The sequence below is a fragment of the Mandrillus leucophaeus genome, unplaced genomic scaffold (assembly GCF_000951045.1).
Source record: "Mandrillus leucophaeus isolate KB7577 unplaced genomic scaffold, Mleu.le_1.0 Scaffold892, whole genome shotgun sequence".
Classification (NCBI taxonomy): domain Eukaryota; kingdom Metazoa; phylum Chordata; class Mammalia; order Primates; family Cercopithecidae; genus Mandrillus; species Mandrillus leucophaeus.
In genome coordinates, this window is record NW_012109719.1 from 627844 (window position 1) to 643566 (window position 15723).

Genomic DNA, 15723 nt, shown 5'->3' on the forward strand with positions numbered 1-15723 from the left:
GCCTCCCAAAGTGCTGGGATTACAGGCGTGAGCCACCGCGCCCGGCGGAAAGATCATTTCTGAAATGCAGATTCTGGTAGAGTGGATCCAAGGTGCGGCCTGGGATTCTGCATTTCTAATAAGCTCCCAGGTGATGCAAAAGCTGCCAGCACCTTATTCACACTTTGTCTTAGCAAGGCTAGAGGGGATATACCAAGATAAGTGACAGTGATGCTTGTCCTTTAGAAAGGAGCTTATGTCCTTGTAAAGATAATCTAAATATCCACATACCACCTTCACTTTCATTAGTGCTGTAGGGAGCATGTAAACTCTGAAGCTATTTGAGATTGGGATAGATGTTGATTTTACTAAACATTATACGAGACCAGCATAAGGTCACATCTGGCTATAACAAAATCATTCAAGGTGTTATAACAAGATATACAACTTAGAGAAAGCAATTAGCAATTTAGAATATGAAAATATAGATCCTTTTTAACAAAGAAAGAAATAACCTGAAACAGACGGATGGTAATTTGTCTTTCACTCTGCCCCTGAGTAGCTCTGTAACCTTAAGCAAGTCGCTTATATTCTTTGAATCTCAGTTTCATTATTTATAAATTAGGGCAAATGATAACCACCGTAGAGGTGCAAAGATGAAGTGAGATATTACATATCAATTCTATGACTGTGCCTGACATATATGGTAGTCCTTATAAAATACCAGGTCTTCCTGTTCTTTCCTTAGATAGAACATTTTGCCTACGTACCCTCTCTTAGCGTAAGAGAGGATCCAATTTGAATGTTATGTTTGGCACCCTTAACATCTTAGAGAAAAAAAAAGAAAATAGAATAAACAACAATGTAGGTAATAGGCAAGTATTTTTGTCTAAATGAACACTAGACCATGAGTCAGAAAGCTAGGCTTTGGTCCAGGATTCAGCATTAACTAGATGTTTGATGCTGAACCTTTTTTAGTGTCACTGGCCCTCGAATGCTTTCTACATCACTGTATTTAACACAGGACAGGTGAGCCCCAAAGTGGGGCTTAGCCCTCAAGGGTTCTTGGCTTTGTTCATGAAAGAATTCAGGGGCAAGTTAGAGGTAGAAGAAAACAGCTTTGTTGAAGAGGCAATGTTACGGTTCTGGCATTTATGACTCTGTGATAATATAATATATAATATACAATAATGATAATATAAGCCCTTCAGGGCAGGGCTACCCCATATGCAGAGAGTAGCAGTTTAGGGCGGTTTTGCAGTCATATTTGCACCCACTTTTAACTGCATGCAGATTAAGGGGTGGTTTAGGCAGAAATTTCAAGGGAAGTGGTAGTAACTTTGGGGTCATCCAGTCATTGCGGTGGAAAGAAGCAGTAACTCCTGGGTGTTACTACAGCAATGGTAAACTGACATGGCACACTAGGGGGCGTGCTTTCCATTGGCCCTGTTTTAGCTAGTTCTCAATTTGGTCTGGTGATCAAGCCCTGCCTCTGGAGTCTAGTCCTTCCTCCTACCTCATATTCACCTTATTAAGTACACTATCTTCTTACGGAAATGCATTATCATTCCAAATCTTTTGATTTTATTTTGTGTTTTTTTTTTTTTTTTATTTTGGAATATCAGTAAATTTCACAGAAAATATTAAAATTGTAGAATCACTGAATAATTAGAACACGGATTCTAAACAAGTTTGTTTCTTTCCTCCTGAAATCTCTACCAAACACCTTCAAACTATGTTACTACACTTTCAATAAGTATATGAAATCAATGAACTAATGTTTCTAGTTTGAGAACTTTAATTTTTTTAAGATTACACAGGCATGCACATTTTCACTGACAATTGAAATTTATTTGCTTTACATGACATTAAGTTGCTATATTAATAACTAAGATAACAAATATAATTTAGAAATACAAAAAAGGAGGCCGCGTGCAGTGGCTCACGCCCAGCACTTTGGGAGGCCGAGGCGGGGAGATCACCTGAGGTCGGGAGTTCGAGACCAGCCTGACCAACATGGAGAAACCCCGTCTCCACTAAAAATACAAAATTAGCCGGGCATGGTGGAGCATGCCTGTAATCCCAGCTACTCTGTAGGCTGAGGCAGGAGAATGACTTGAACCCGGGAGACAGAGGTTACGGTGAGCTGAGATCGTACCTTTGCACTCCAGCCTGGGCAACAAACAGGGAAACTCTGTCTCAAAAAAAAAAGAAAGAGAGAAAGAAATACAAAAAAAAAAAAAAAAAAAGAGCAATTTGGAGAAAGATTTAAAAACTAAGTCATTTTAAAAGACAAAGTACAAAGTACTGAGTCAAGCCATTCATAATGTTCTCATGAAGCTACAGGGAAACAAATCTGTTCTTTCAAAATAATTGCAAATTTCTGTGTAAGAATGAATGGAAAAAGTCATCCAAAAACTACTTGACTACATATACTTATGGATCTCTATGTAAGTGCCAACAAATGAATTTTTTTTATTCATTTGGTTATGTAGCAGTTGTTCATTCTAATCTTGTTTTGTTCCCTGTCATATCTCTGGTACCTAGAATAATCCCTATCACGGAGTAGGTCTTCCATTACTCTTATGCTTTTAAATCTCCCCTCACCTCATTGTAAATGACTTTTGATTTCTCTTTTATGCCCTTTTTATACACCTTCCCCTAATATCTCCATTTATTTCTGAAGCTTCATAGGATTCAGCCATTGAGGTCACTTGGGTTTAGATATACCAAAAGTCTGTGATTTCTTCATTTGCATATATGCACATTTGTTGTTATCCTTACCACCTTCTATCAGTTCCTTACCATAAGATACACTTAATTCTTGAAAATTCACTTGTGTCTTACAAAGATGGCAAATTCAAACTTCGGCTGTGTATGACACACCATTAACTGCACAAGGACACTCTGTATTTGCTACGTTAATATTTGCTGATGAGCTAATGTAATAACGACCCATCTGCTTCTGCTGTCTGTGAGGTACTTTCTATCTATAGGGATGGAAATTAATGACAAGGCTCTCTGAGCTGCCTGATGTCAGAGCTGAGAAAAGTGTGAGGGGTATATAAGAGCTAGATTACTAGTTAGCAAATGAGGGGGTAAATATTCCAGTGGATACAAGCTTGGGCTCTTTTCTTGAAGCTTTCTTTCTGTCAGAGGCATTTGCTGATATTGCTGACGTTGAAACATTAAAAGGTAAAGAATTTCCTATTTCTGGGAAAGTTTTATTTATTTAGAAAAATGTACACTTGGTGTTAAATTCATGGTTTATTTCAAAGAAGGCTAAAGGGAGAACATATTACAATATAAATGTTCAGATTGTTTAGATAAGGAAATTGGGAAAGTAAAAATCTCAAAATTACTTGAAAAGTAGACAGTATTAGGGACTAAATCAATAAAAATTTTGATCCTTGTAAATTATGTTTTAAAAAGATGTTTCTTTTAAAAACTAGGCTCTAATTTAAAATTACATCAATTAGAACTGTAAGAAATCTCTTGATTTCAGTGCTGGATTATTCTTTGCAGAAAATTTGAGAAGCAATGTGCATCCTGAAGCTGCAAGTATTTCTCATCGTGCTCTCTGTTGCATTAAACCATCTGAAAGCTACACCCATTGAAAGGTTGGTAACTTTAAGATCCTATTTCTTCTGTAAAGTGTGGGAAAGTTAGAATTAAATACTGTCAAATGACTAACAGCCTTAAATTTCTGACTATATCATGCTTAAGAACAGTACCTTCAGTTATTCCATTGTTGCTTGAATTCTCTGTTCTTTAAAGAATAACACCAGTGGCAAATAAATATCTTTGATGGAACTTCTGACAGAAAAGAATGGATAATTCCAGTTACATATTTAGTTTCCAGCATATTTCCAAGAGAAATATGGTCTTGGAACTTAGAGGGGCAAAGCCAGAACATGAAGCAGAAAAAAATCAAAAGATAGTAATTTCTCCTATATTAACCTGATACTGAAACAAACCAGAGGAACTTAAGTAAAGCATATATTTTTGTACCAAGTGTAATTCTTTTTGTATATTTACTTAGATTTTTATTTTCCTCAAATGTCTCTGGAAATATTCAAAACTCTTACATCTTGTGGAAATGGAAATGTATAGAAATAATCAGGAGCAAATTAATGTTTTTAAGATGTGAAACATAAAAGAACTAGTTAAAAAGTCATTTGCTGTTGGGGGATTTATTCTATATTGTTAGCTAGCTATTCTGTGAGTGAAACAGATTTATAAAAAGTTAATCTTCATATTACTTCTAAGCTGCTATAAACTTAATACTTTTTAAAATTACTTTCAATAGGGAGCATGTACGTCAGGATTTCCTGGGAAGTCTTTGTATGAAAGGTTTCCTGACATTTAAATGGTAATTAAGGAAGTCTAAAAATTATGTCAGGTAAAACTTTTAAGAGTAGTTACAATTTTCAAACTGAAACTTTAATACTGTAATTCTCCATTAATTTAAAGGATTACTAAGTTCAAATCTGTGCATAAGTCATAAATAATATAGTGAGGATTTGTTTGTGCCTAAATCAGTTTTGCTCCATACAGTCTTATGGGACTGAACTTACACACTCTTTAACACCAAGAAGAATTAAGTTTACCTTTGTAAAGAGTGTGCATTGTCATATTAGAACTCTTCCCATTAGAATGATCATCATCTTGTCTTTGTTTTCCTTTGAGATCGTTTTTCTTGGAAGCCCATAGCAGTATGCAAAGATTTCTACAGCACCTATGTATAATAAATAGCAAGAATCATGTTTTTTGTCATTTCAAGACTTATTTAGTTTACAGGGTGTTCTTCTCAGAACTGACTCTAATTTTCTATTTGATTTTTATTGGATAAAAGTAACTTTTAAAATGACATGAAGTTTCTGATAAGCAGAATAACTGAATGATGATAGGAAAATCAGTAGTATTTCCTACTATATCTGTTTATATCTTGATACTTTCTTTCAATAGATATGGAAATTTACTCAGCACATTTACCCTCTTTTTCTAAATTTTATTTTGAGACAGGATCTCTCTGTGTGTCACCCAGGCTGCTGGAGTACAGTGGTACAATCATGGCTCACTGTAGCCTTGACCTTCTGGGCTCAGGTGATCCTCCCACCTCAGTCTCCCAAGTAGTTGGGACCACAGGCACCTGCCACCATACACAGCTAATTGTTTTATCTTTATTTTATAGGGAAAGGGTCTCCCTATGTTGCGCAGGCTGGTGTCAAACTCTTGGGCTTAAGCCTTCCTCCTGCCTCAGTCTTCCAAAGTTCTGGGATTATAAGAGTGAGCCACAGAACCCAGTCCATTATGATTTTATAGATGCTTGTTTGTTTATTATGAGAGAAACTTCTCTTAGAAATAGGGTAATATGTAATACAATATTACTTATTATTAAATTATTTTGGTGTTAGTCTAACAATCTTTAACTTTGAATTATTAGAAATCTTGTAAAACAGTCTTCAAATTGCTTTTTAATGTGTTGCCTGAAATGAGTATGTTTGAACATTTGTTAAAGGGTGTATGATTTATCATGCTGAGATGTTAAATCATGTACTATTCTACGTATCTCACAGAAAGTTAGGAAAATATATGTGGAAAATGTGTCAAATTTAAAATTCTTTTCAAAAATAAAACTAATATTATTCAGTGTAATTTTCCTCATAAAATTTAATCATCTCATTAGAGATTTTTTCAATTTGTAAATGTATGAAATAGGATAAAAGGATCACATACTTTCCCACCAACTTTCTTACACTCCCTTGTAAATATCTGCCTGGCAGGTAATCAAAGGATAGTTAAAAATGTAATTACATAGATGCCAAGATGTAATCACTAGGATCTCCCTGCAGGAGCTCACAGACTTCCACAGATGAATGTTAAGAGCTGAGAGCAGGGAAGCACTTTAAAGCCATTTTTAAAACTCTGGAGCGACAATTTAAAAGAGAGGCAATTTAAGAGTTATACTTTGGCTTATTGTCATCTCTGTTTAAACTCTCTTAAAGTCAAGAATTTCCCTGTGTATATGTGCCTGTAAGTGGTCAACAACTTTAATGTTTGTTACTAGCTGGTATGTTACCCGTCCAGGTAGTCAATGAGAAAAAAATGCCTGAAACCGGGGAGGTAATGCCTTTTATTAACCATTTTAGACATCTTTTTCCATCCTAAAGATTGCTTTAGATAGAATCTTATATATGCTGAATAGTATATTTAGGTGAAAAGTCTTTTTTAGAAAAGCAATTTAGGCCGGGCACAGTGGCTCACGCCTGTAATCCCAGCACTTTGGGAGGCCGAGGCAGGCGGATCACGAGGTCAGGAGATCGAGACCATCCTGGCTAACACGGTGAAACCCCGTCTCTACTAAAAATACAAAAAATTAGCCTGGTGTGGTGGCGGGCACCTGTAATCCCGGCTATTCGGGAGGCTGAGGCAGGAGAATGGGGTGAAGCTCACTCAGCTTGCAGTGAGCTGAGATCGCGCCACTGCACTCCAGCCTGGGCAACAGAGCAAGACTCTGTCACAAAAACAAAAACAAAAACAAAAACAAACAAACAAACAAACAAACAAACTCAGTCATCTAGGTGTTCGCAAAGTTGAGTTACTTTTGTGAAAATTGTTTCTTTAGTTTTCATCAGTACGAGATATTTGACATCACGTGGCTGGATCCAACTAAAATAGTAAGGCTCTAACTTTTCACATTTGTTCCATGTCACCAGTCATCAGGTGGAAAAGCGGAAATGCAACACTGCCACGTGTGCAACGCAGCGCCTGGCAAATTTTTTAGTTCGTTCCAGCAACAATTTTGGTACCATTCTCTCATCTACCAACGTGGGATCCAATACATATGGCAAGAGGAATGCAGTAGAGGTTTTAAAGAGAGAGCCACTGAATTACTTGCCCCTTTAGAGGACGATGTAACTCTATAGTTACTGTTTTATGTTCTAGAGATTTCCTGTATAATTTAACACTGCCTTTTTCATTTCCAGTGTGAATATATGGTCTGTGTATCTGATGTTTGTTGCCAGGACATATACATTGTCAAAAGATTGTTTTATATACAGTACTAAGGTCCCGTAATAAAAATATGGTATCTTTTAAAATGAAATGTTTTTACTATAGATTTTTATTTTAAAGCATAAAAAAATCATTTTGGGACCTATATCTCAGTGGCACAGGTTTAAGAACAAAGGAGAAAACAGTAGTTTGAACCTCAGTAAATTGTAAACAGCTAATAATAAAGTTATTATTCTTAACATTAGAAAATCAGTAATTGGGCTGGGCGTGGTGGTTCACACCCGTAATCCCAGCACTTTGGGAGGCCGAGGTGGGCAGATCACGAGGTCAAGAGTTCGACACCAGCCTGACCAACATGATGAAACCCTGTCTCTACTAAAAATACAAAACTCGGCTGGGCATGGTGGCACATGCCTGTAATCCCAGCTCTTCAGGAGGCTGAGGCAGGAGAATCACTTGAACCCAGGAGGGGGAGGTTGCAGTGAGCCGAGACTGCGCCACTGCACTCCAGCCTAGGCGACAGGGCAAGACTCTGTCTCAAATTAAAAAAAAAGAAAGAAAGAAAGAAAAAAAATTAGTAATTGTAAGTACCCCTGTTAAGCAAATTAGTAAATGTAAGTACCCGTGTTAAGCAATTCCTTTTTGCAGTAGATTTCTGAAATGATAGGATGCTGTTTTAAAAACAAAGAAAATCCTGCTCCTGACTCAGTCAAAATATTTTTTAAAGTCCATTGTTTGTTGTGCTTGCTGGTTCTAAGAGGCTATTTAAAAATATAAAACCACTTTGTATCCATGAGAGTTTCATTGTGTGTTAGCAGCAGTGAGCTTCTGTTAAATGTATATGCCCTTTATTCTGTTTAAGTGGCTTTCAGCAAACCTCAATCGTGTTTTTATGCAGGGTATTGCAAAACAACTTGTGTTCTATTAATCATGTCTTCAGTTAAAAGACCACAGACGTCTGGAAACTATTTGCTGTATAGGAATTATTTCCTTTGTTTAATAAATTGGACATTTCTGGCAGAGGTTTATGTGTATGATACACTTTTTTTGATAGCAGCTGCAATGTTGGACAGGAGATGAAATGCTTTGCTTTGAGTCAGATTCTCATAGAATGAAGGGGTGGGCTGCCCCTCCACACCTGTGGGCATTTCTCCTTAGGTGGAACGAGAGACTTGAGAGAAGAAATGAGACACAGAGACAAAGTATAGAGAAAGAAAAAGTGGGCCCAGGAGACCAGAGCTCAGCATACAGAGGACCCACGCCGGCACCGGTCTCTGAGTTCCCTCAGTATTTATTGATCATTATCTTTACCATCTCGGAAAAGGGGAAGTGGCAGGACAATAGGATCATAGTAGGGAGAAGGTCAGCAGAAAGACATATGAACAAAGATCTCTGTGACATGAATAAGTTTAAGGAAAAGTGCTGTGCACTTTTGATATGCATATGCAAACAACTCCATAAACCTTTTTAGTGCATAAAGAGCAGCATTGCCACTAGCACGCCCCACCTTCAGCCCTAAGGCGGTTTTCTCCTATCTCAGTAAATAGAACATACAATCGGGTTTTACACCGAGACGTTCCATTGCCCAGGGACAGGCAGGAGACAGATGCTTTTCTCTATCTCAACTGCCCAGAGGCCTTCTTTCCTCTTATACTAATCCTCCTCAGCACAGACCTTTCACGAGTGTCAGGCTGGGGAACGATCAGGTCTTTCCCTTCCCACGAGGCCATATTTCAGACTATCACATGGTGAGAAACCTTGGACAATACCTAGTTTTCCTAGGCAGAGGTCCCTGCAAACTTCCGCAGTGTATGTATCCCTGGGTACTTGAGATTAAGAGAATGGTAATGACTTTTAACAAGCATGCTGCCTTCAGGCACTTGTTTAACAAAGCACACCCTGCACAGTCCTAAATCTGTTAAACCTTGAGTCACCACAGCACATGTCTCTTGCAAGGACAGAGTTGGGGGTGGGGTCACAGATTAACAGCATCTCAAATACAGAACAAAATGGAGTCTCTTATGTCTACTTCTTTCTATATAGACACAGTAACAGTCTGATCTCTCTTTCTTTTCCCCACATAGAATATCTGCTTTTCCCTGACTTTGAGTTAGGAACCTATGGAAGTAGCATTAATTCAGATAAACTGCCATCATGCTGCGTTATGCCATTTCTAAAGGCACTCACTTTAGTCAAAGTGGAAATTTGACTCATTGACTTACCTTTCTATGTTAACATTTCCCTATATGAAGTGTGTCTTAGATTACCAAATAGGAGAGGCTTTCATTGGTGGTGGTAAGTGGTAGTGGTCATGAGTGTATAGAGGCAGACAAATATATTTATAATACATTTTATGTCATGAATTACATATTGAAATAAATAGGTGGATATATAGATTTATATTTGTGATGTTCAATTATTGGTCCTTCTTTCAAAGTGGACTCAAACCCAGTATTTCAAATTGAATAAGGTACAATTAAATTATAATCTCTCAAACTTATTTGAAAAATTTCCCACAATAGTCTACAGTTTTATTGCATATCCCGTCTATATATAACATAAATATATATAACATAATATGTAATTTATAATATGCCATAATTTATAATATCAACGTTATATTTAGGTTTATAAATATTACATATATGTGTTTGTCATTTAACATTATAATTTATTTCAACTCCCCCATCTCTCTTTCTAGTGTTAACAAAATTTTTTTTTCTTTTTGAGACGGAGTTTCACTCTTTTTGCCCAGGCTGGAGTGCAATGGCACGATCTCAGCTCACTGCAACCTCCGCCTCCCGGGTTCAAGCTATTCTCCTGCCTCAGCCTCCCGAGTAGTTGGGATTACAGGCATGCGCCACCATGCCTGGCTAATTCTGTATTTTTAGTAGAGATGGGGTTTCTCCATGTTGGTCAGGTTGGTCTTGAACGCCCGACCTCAGGTGATCCACCCGCCTCGGCCTCCCAAAGTGCTGGGATTACAGGCGTGAACCACCGCACCCAGCCCGTGTCAACACAATTTTAATGAGTGCATATGATGTTCAAGGACATTGGCTATGGTAGCACACAATTCCCAGGAATTAAACAAGAGGACTTATGAATAGTAACCCAACAATCTCTGGTGCTAGGGATTAAAATATAGTTAGAGTGACTCTATAACACTCTATAACACAAAGGTTACTATGTGGATACATCAGATATTAATTGTAGATTTTATTCTAAAGTTTATTCATTCAATTTCTTATGAAAGTGAAGCATTTAGACAAATTCAGCATTATTTCCTTAGTTGGGTTGGTATTTGCAGCTCAGTAAGGAATCAAATACATTAAGGTTGAGAATGCCTTACTGCCAGGGAGCTTACTGAGTGTATTCTCTGGTTTCGCACAACTACTTTGGAAAAAAATAATGAGAATAACTAAATTACTGTAATTAGAGGTACCAACAGTAAAATTTTGGTGACTACGTTTATCTTAACCTTTCTCAGTGTGTACATGAAATCATAGGTACCCTTGAGTAACCTGAGTGAGTTAGGCTTCCAAGTGCTAGAATGGGTAGCTAGGCAAGCATGAGCAGTGACGAGAGGGTTCCCCAACCCTACTCACACCCATCTATGTCCCCATTCGCCCAACCCTCAACCAAGAATTATCAGGCGACCATCAGCTGATGGTCAGGGGGTTGTCAAATTGTCTCTCTGAAATAATAACTGGTGGCAGCCAGCACCAGGGAAAGGTAGACTCCCAATAGATAGAATTCTAACACCTGAAACTGATTATCAGCAGCTTCCAGATAAGATCTCAGAAACTGGGTAAGTAGGCTCAAGTATATACACTAAGAGACAAAATGGCAGAGTTTAACTGGTATATGACCCCAAAAATAAATGCAACAAAAACAAAAATATATAAATGGGATGTAAGTAATTAAACTAAAAAGCTTCTGCACAGCAAGAGAAATAATAAACAGAGTAAACAGACAACCCACAGAATTGGAGAATATATTTGCAAACTACACATCTGATAAAGAACTAGTATCCAGAATCTAAAAGGAACTCGAACAAATCACCAAGAAAAAAATAAATAATCCCATTGACAAGTGTGCAAAGGACATGAACAGACATTTACTTTAAAAAAGATATACAAATGGCCAACAAACATGAAAAAAATGCTCAACATCGCTAATCATCAGGGAAATGCAAATCAAAACCACAATGAGACACCACCTTCCTCCTGCAAGAATGTCCATTATTAAAAAGTCAGAAAACAGGCGGGTGTGGTGGCTCACACCTGTAGTCCCAGCACTTTGGGAGGCTGAGGCAGGTGGACCATGAGGTCAGGAGATGGAGACCATCCTGGCCAACATGGTGAAACCCCATTCCTACTAAAATACAAAAAATTAGCCGGGCATGGTGGCGCGTGCTTGTAGTTGCAGCTACTTGGGAGGCTGAGGCAAGGGAATCACTTGAACCCAGGGGGCAGATGTTTCAGTGAGCTGAGATCGCTCCACTGCACTCCTGCCTGGCAACAGAGCAAAACTCTGTCTCAAAAGAAAAAAAAAAGAAAAAAGAAAAAAGTAGAAAAACAATAGATAGTGTGTAAATGTGGGGAAAAGGGAATGCTTACACAATGCTAGTGAGAATGTAAATTAGTACAATCTCTATGGAAAAGAGTAAGGAGATTCCTTAAAGAGCTAAAAGTAGGTCTACCATTTGACACAGTAATCCTAGTACTGAGTATCTAACCAAAGGAACAGAGGTCATTTTATGAAAAACACACTTGCACACGTATGTTTATAGCAGCACAATTCACAATTGCAAAGGTGTGAAGCCAACCTAAGTGCCCATCAACTAATGAAAGGGTAAAGAAGATACGGTATTTACCCACTATGGGATACTACTCAGCCATTAAAAGGAATGAAATAATGTCTGTTGCAGCAACTGGGGTCGAGCTAGAGACCACTATTCTAAGCAAAGTAACACAGGAGTGGAAAACCAAAAACTGTATGTTCTCACTTTTAAGGGGGAGCTAAGCTATAGCTATGAGTTATGCAAAGGCATACAGAGTGATATAATGGACTTTAGAGATTCAGAAGGGGGGAGGATGAGAGGGGGCCAGGAATAAAGAACTATACGTTAGATATAATGCACACTTCTTGGATGGCAGGTACACTAAAATATTAGAATTCACCACTATATAATTCATCCGTGTAACCAAAAACCACTTGTATCCCAAAAGCTATTGAAACAAAGAAATGACAATAAATTTTTTTTTTTTTCTTTTTCTTTTCTTTTTTTTTTTTTTTTTTTGAAACGGAGTCTTGCTCTGTCAACCAGGCTGGAGTGCAGTGGTGCGATCTCCACTCACTGCAAGCTCCGCCTCCCGGGTGCACGCCGTTCTCCTGCCTCAGCCTCCCGAGTAGCTGGGACTACAGGCGCCCGCCACCTCGCCCGGTTAATTTTTGTATTTTCAGTAGAGCAGGGTTTCACCGTGTTGGCCAGGGTGATCTCGATCTCCCGACCTCGTGATCCGCCCCATCTCGGCCTCCCAAAGTGCTGGGATTACAGGCATGAGCCACTGTGCCCGGCCTAAATTTTTTTTTTCTTTTGAGACAGAGTCTCGCTGTTGCCCAGGCTGAAGCACAGTGGCGCCATCTCGGCTAACCTTAAGCTCCGCCTCCCGAGTTCACGCCGTTCTCCTGCCTCAGCCTCTGGAGTAGCCAGGACTACAGGCGCCCGCCACCTCGCCCGGCTAGTTTTTTGTATTTTTAGTCGAGACGGGGTTTCACAGTGTTAGCCAGGATGGTCTCGATCTCCTGACCTCATAATCCGACCCCCCTTGGTCCCCCAAAGTGCTGGGATTACAGGCCTGAGCCATCACACCTGGCCAATAATAAATTTTTAAGAAAGAAAATGGCTGGTGCAGTGGTTCACGCCTGTAATCCCAGCACTTTGGGAGTCCGAGGTGGGCGGATCACGAGGTCAGGAGTTCAAGACAAGCCTGGACAACATGGTGAAACCCCGTCTCTACAAAAATACAAAAATTAGCCGGGCATGATGGCGGAAACCTGTAATCCCAAGTACTCGGGAGGCTGAGGTGGGAGAATCGCTTGAACCCAGGAGGCAGAGATTGCAGTGAGCCAAGATAGCACCACTACACTCCAGCCTGGGCGGCAGAGGAAACTCTGTCAAAAAAAAAGAGAAAAGAAAAAAAAGAAAAGGAAAGGAGAAAGGAGAGGAAGCTAACTTATCTAAGATCACATAGTAGGGTGGATTCAGGATTGAAACGCAGGTATATTGACTCAGAGGTCCAGAAAATTTCTCTACATCATGTCCAAATAAAAATATTTTTCTTTTACTCCCACTTTGCACTGTGTTTTATTGAATGTCAGACCGTGCCACATCAGTTTGTCTTGAAACTGGACAAACAGGTCAGGCAAAAGAAGAATGAGACTAAAATAGTTATCACCTTGTCTGACATTGAGAATAACAATCTTTACCCTACCCATTATGGAATACTTTTGTTTTGTTTTATTTTGTGTTTTAAGGTTTTAACTGGAAGAAAGTTAAAAAAAAATCAATACACTTATTAAATATTTCCAACACTGAAAGATTGCTGGTAGCACATCTTTTTTTTCTTCTAAAATCCAAATGGGATTGTTCTATTTTCTTTGTTCTGTATACAACTAAGAAAATTTTCTTTTATGGTTCAATAAAACCTTTACCGACTAAATAGATCCACATCCTGTAGCTGGTCCCTTAATGTCCTTCCCATGGAACTTTGGTCTATATTTTCATCTGCCTCATTACTGCTTCCCTTGTGCATTAACCATCCCATACCCCACACTCACCTGCCTCCACGTTCTTGCTTATACAACTTACTCCCTTGAAATATCCTTTCCTCACCTCTGGGATCTACACTGTACCCTGGTTCTGCTCAAAGACCACACTGTCCGTAGAGCCCGTCGTGATTCTTTCAGTCATACATAGATAAGAGTCTTACACAGGTAAGAGTCTATATAAATACAGGTTCTGAATTTACAGACGTTCACTCAGTGACTGAACATGTTTAGTTAGCTTATTTTTATACTTGATACGATATTAGTGGTTGGGATTTTGAGACCACCTTGAAGAAATTCACAGGTAGAACCTGTGACTAACTGAGGTCAAGGATGTATGAGTCATCTCTGTAATCCCCACAACATTTAAGCCCATTACTTGCCTATAACAGATGCTCAATATATATTGGTTGACTACATTTACTCTATGAATAACGAAAAAACAAATTATTTTAATATAGATTTATAATTTAATACAGTGTGATTAAGTTGATAGATTGTGGCATCTTATACTTCCTTTGTAAAACAGGGATAGTAATATCTATCTTGCATAGTTTTCTTGAAGATTAGAAATAAAATATGCGAAGTAGCTGGTATATCTTTAATGTCCAATTAGTGATAACTGAATTAACAATGATAACTACACAAACCAAAGAATGGTATGGTATTACAGTGGGTACTTTTTAAATTAATTTTATTAAGAATTTTAAAAGAGACAGAGAAGAAAATAAGTCAGTCACAAAAGCGGGTACAAAGCAATGCAGGGAAAGGTTCAAAGATGAACAAAAAGGGAAACAGAATAATGAAATTAATCTCCCCAAATCCTAAATAAGATTTGCATAAGTAGATACCTTCTCTGCTCAAATAACAAAATGACACAAAGAAACTTGTACTGCACAACCACATCTAGAATTACAAAATTTTTAAAGAACCATAAAGATACTGGCTCTGAAAATCCACCGCTTCTCTGTGGGAACATTCCTTATGCTATTTAGAACAAAGGTTACATCAGTAAGAAGTGGCACACAAACCCTTGAAAGGATATCGCAGACAATATAGAAACAGCATATCTGGTAAGTTTATCAGGGTTGTAAGTAGATTAGAAGAGCAGGAAGAAATTCTAAAATTCTAAAACGATATAATTTAAGTAGTGAGAAATCTTACCACATAGATAACAAACTGCATTAATAAACACTTTAAAAATTGAAATCATGGATAGGCATTATAAAAAGAAAAATGAAATATATCAAAAAAGTGTCCACTTAGATTTTTTTTAACAATGAGAACACTTGGACACAGGAAGGGGCACATCACACACCGGGACCTGTCGTAGGGCAGAGGGATGGGGGAGGGATAGCATTAGGAGATATACCTAATGTAAATGACACATGTATACATATGTAACAAACCTGCACGGTGTGCACATGTACCCTAGAACTTAAAGTATAATGAAAAAAAATAAGAAAATAAAATAAAATGAAGAAAACTAAAAAAACCAAAAAACAAAAAAACAAAAAACCTTTTTTACCTTCATGGACATAATGCCCTGATTATCACATAAATATATAAATACAAAACCTCTGGAACTGAAATGCTGAAAATTTAGTATAAGTTTACATGAAAGCTAAGAGGCTGTGGTCCCACATACAGCTATAACTGTTATAAAACTCTGTTCTGTTTTCTGATCATTCACTTCTTTGTATAGACTTCAGGCCTCCACTTTGGTAAATAACCTGATCAAGCAACAGATCTTGAGCAGAAACTCTGTCCAGAATTTACTCCATAAATTTCTATAATGTGAAACTCATTCTTGTGCATAATAAGTGCTTTTTAGTCAAAGAATCTCTCATTAAAAGACAAATCCTTCTTGAAATAAAAACTCTCATCAATATCAAA

At 38.0% G+C, this 15723-nt stretch overlaps 1 protein-coding gene and 1 long non-coding RNA gene across 3 annotated transcripts in view; one reads left to right on the forward strand and one right to left on the reverse strand.

Moving 5' to 3' along the window:
• The window catches only part of SLCO1A2 (solute carrier organic anion transporter family, member 1A2), a 139373-nt gene that overhangs the window by 113802 nt on the left and 9848 nt on the right, over positions 1-15723 (reverse strand). Inside the window, exon 2 of one of the 2 annotated variants that reach the window (XM_011969466.1) lies at positions 4590-4717. The exons of the other annotated variant lie outside the window; for it this stretch is intronic. The gene's annotated coding sequence lies outside the window, so the exon portion shown is untranslated. The remainder of the gene's footprint in view (positions 1-4589; positions 4718-15723) is intronic. 2 annotated transcript variants of the gene reach the window in all.
• LOC105531534 lies at positions 3037-7961 on the forward strand. Its single transcript, XR_001004821.1, has 3 exons — positions 3037-3174; positions 3505-3599; positions 6699-7961. It is a non-coding gene; the product is annotated as an uncharacterized LOC105531534 (long non-coding RNA).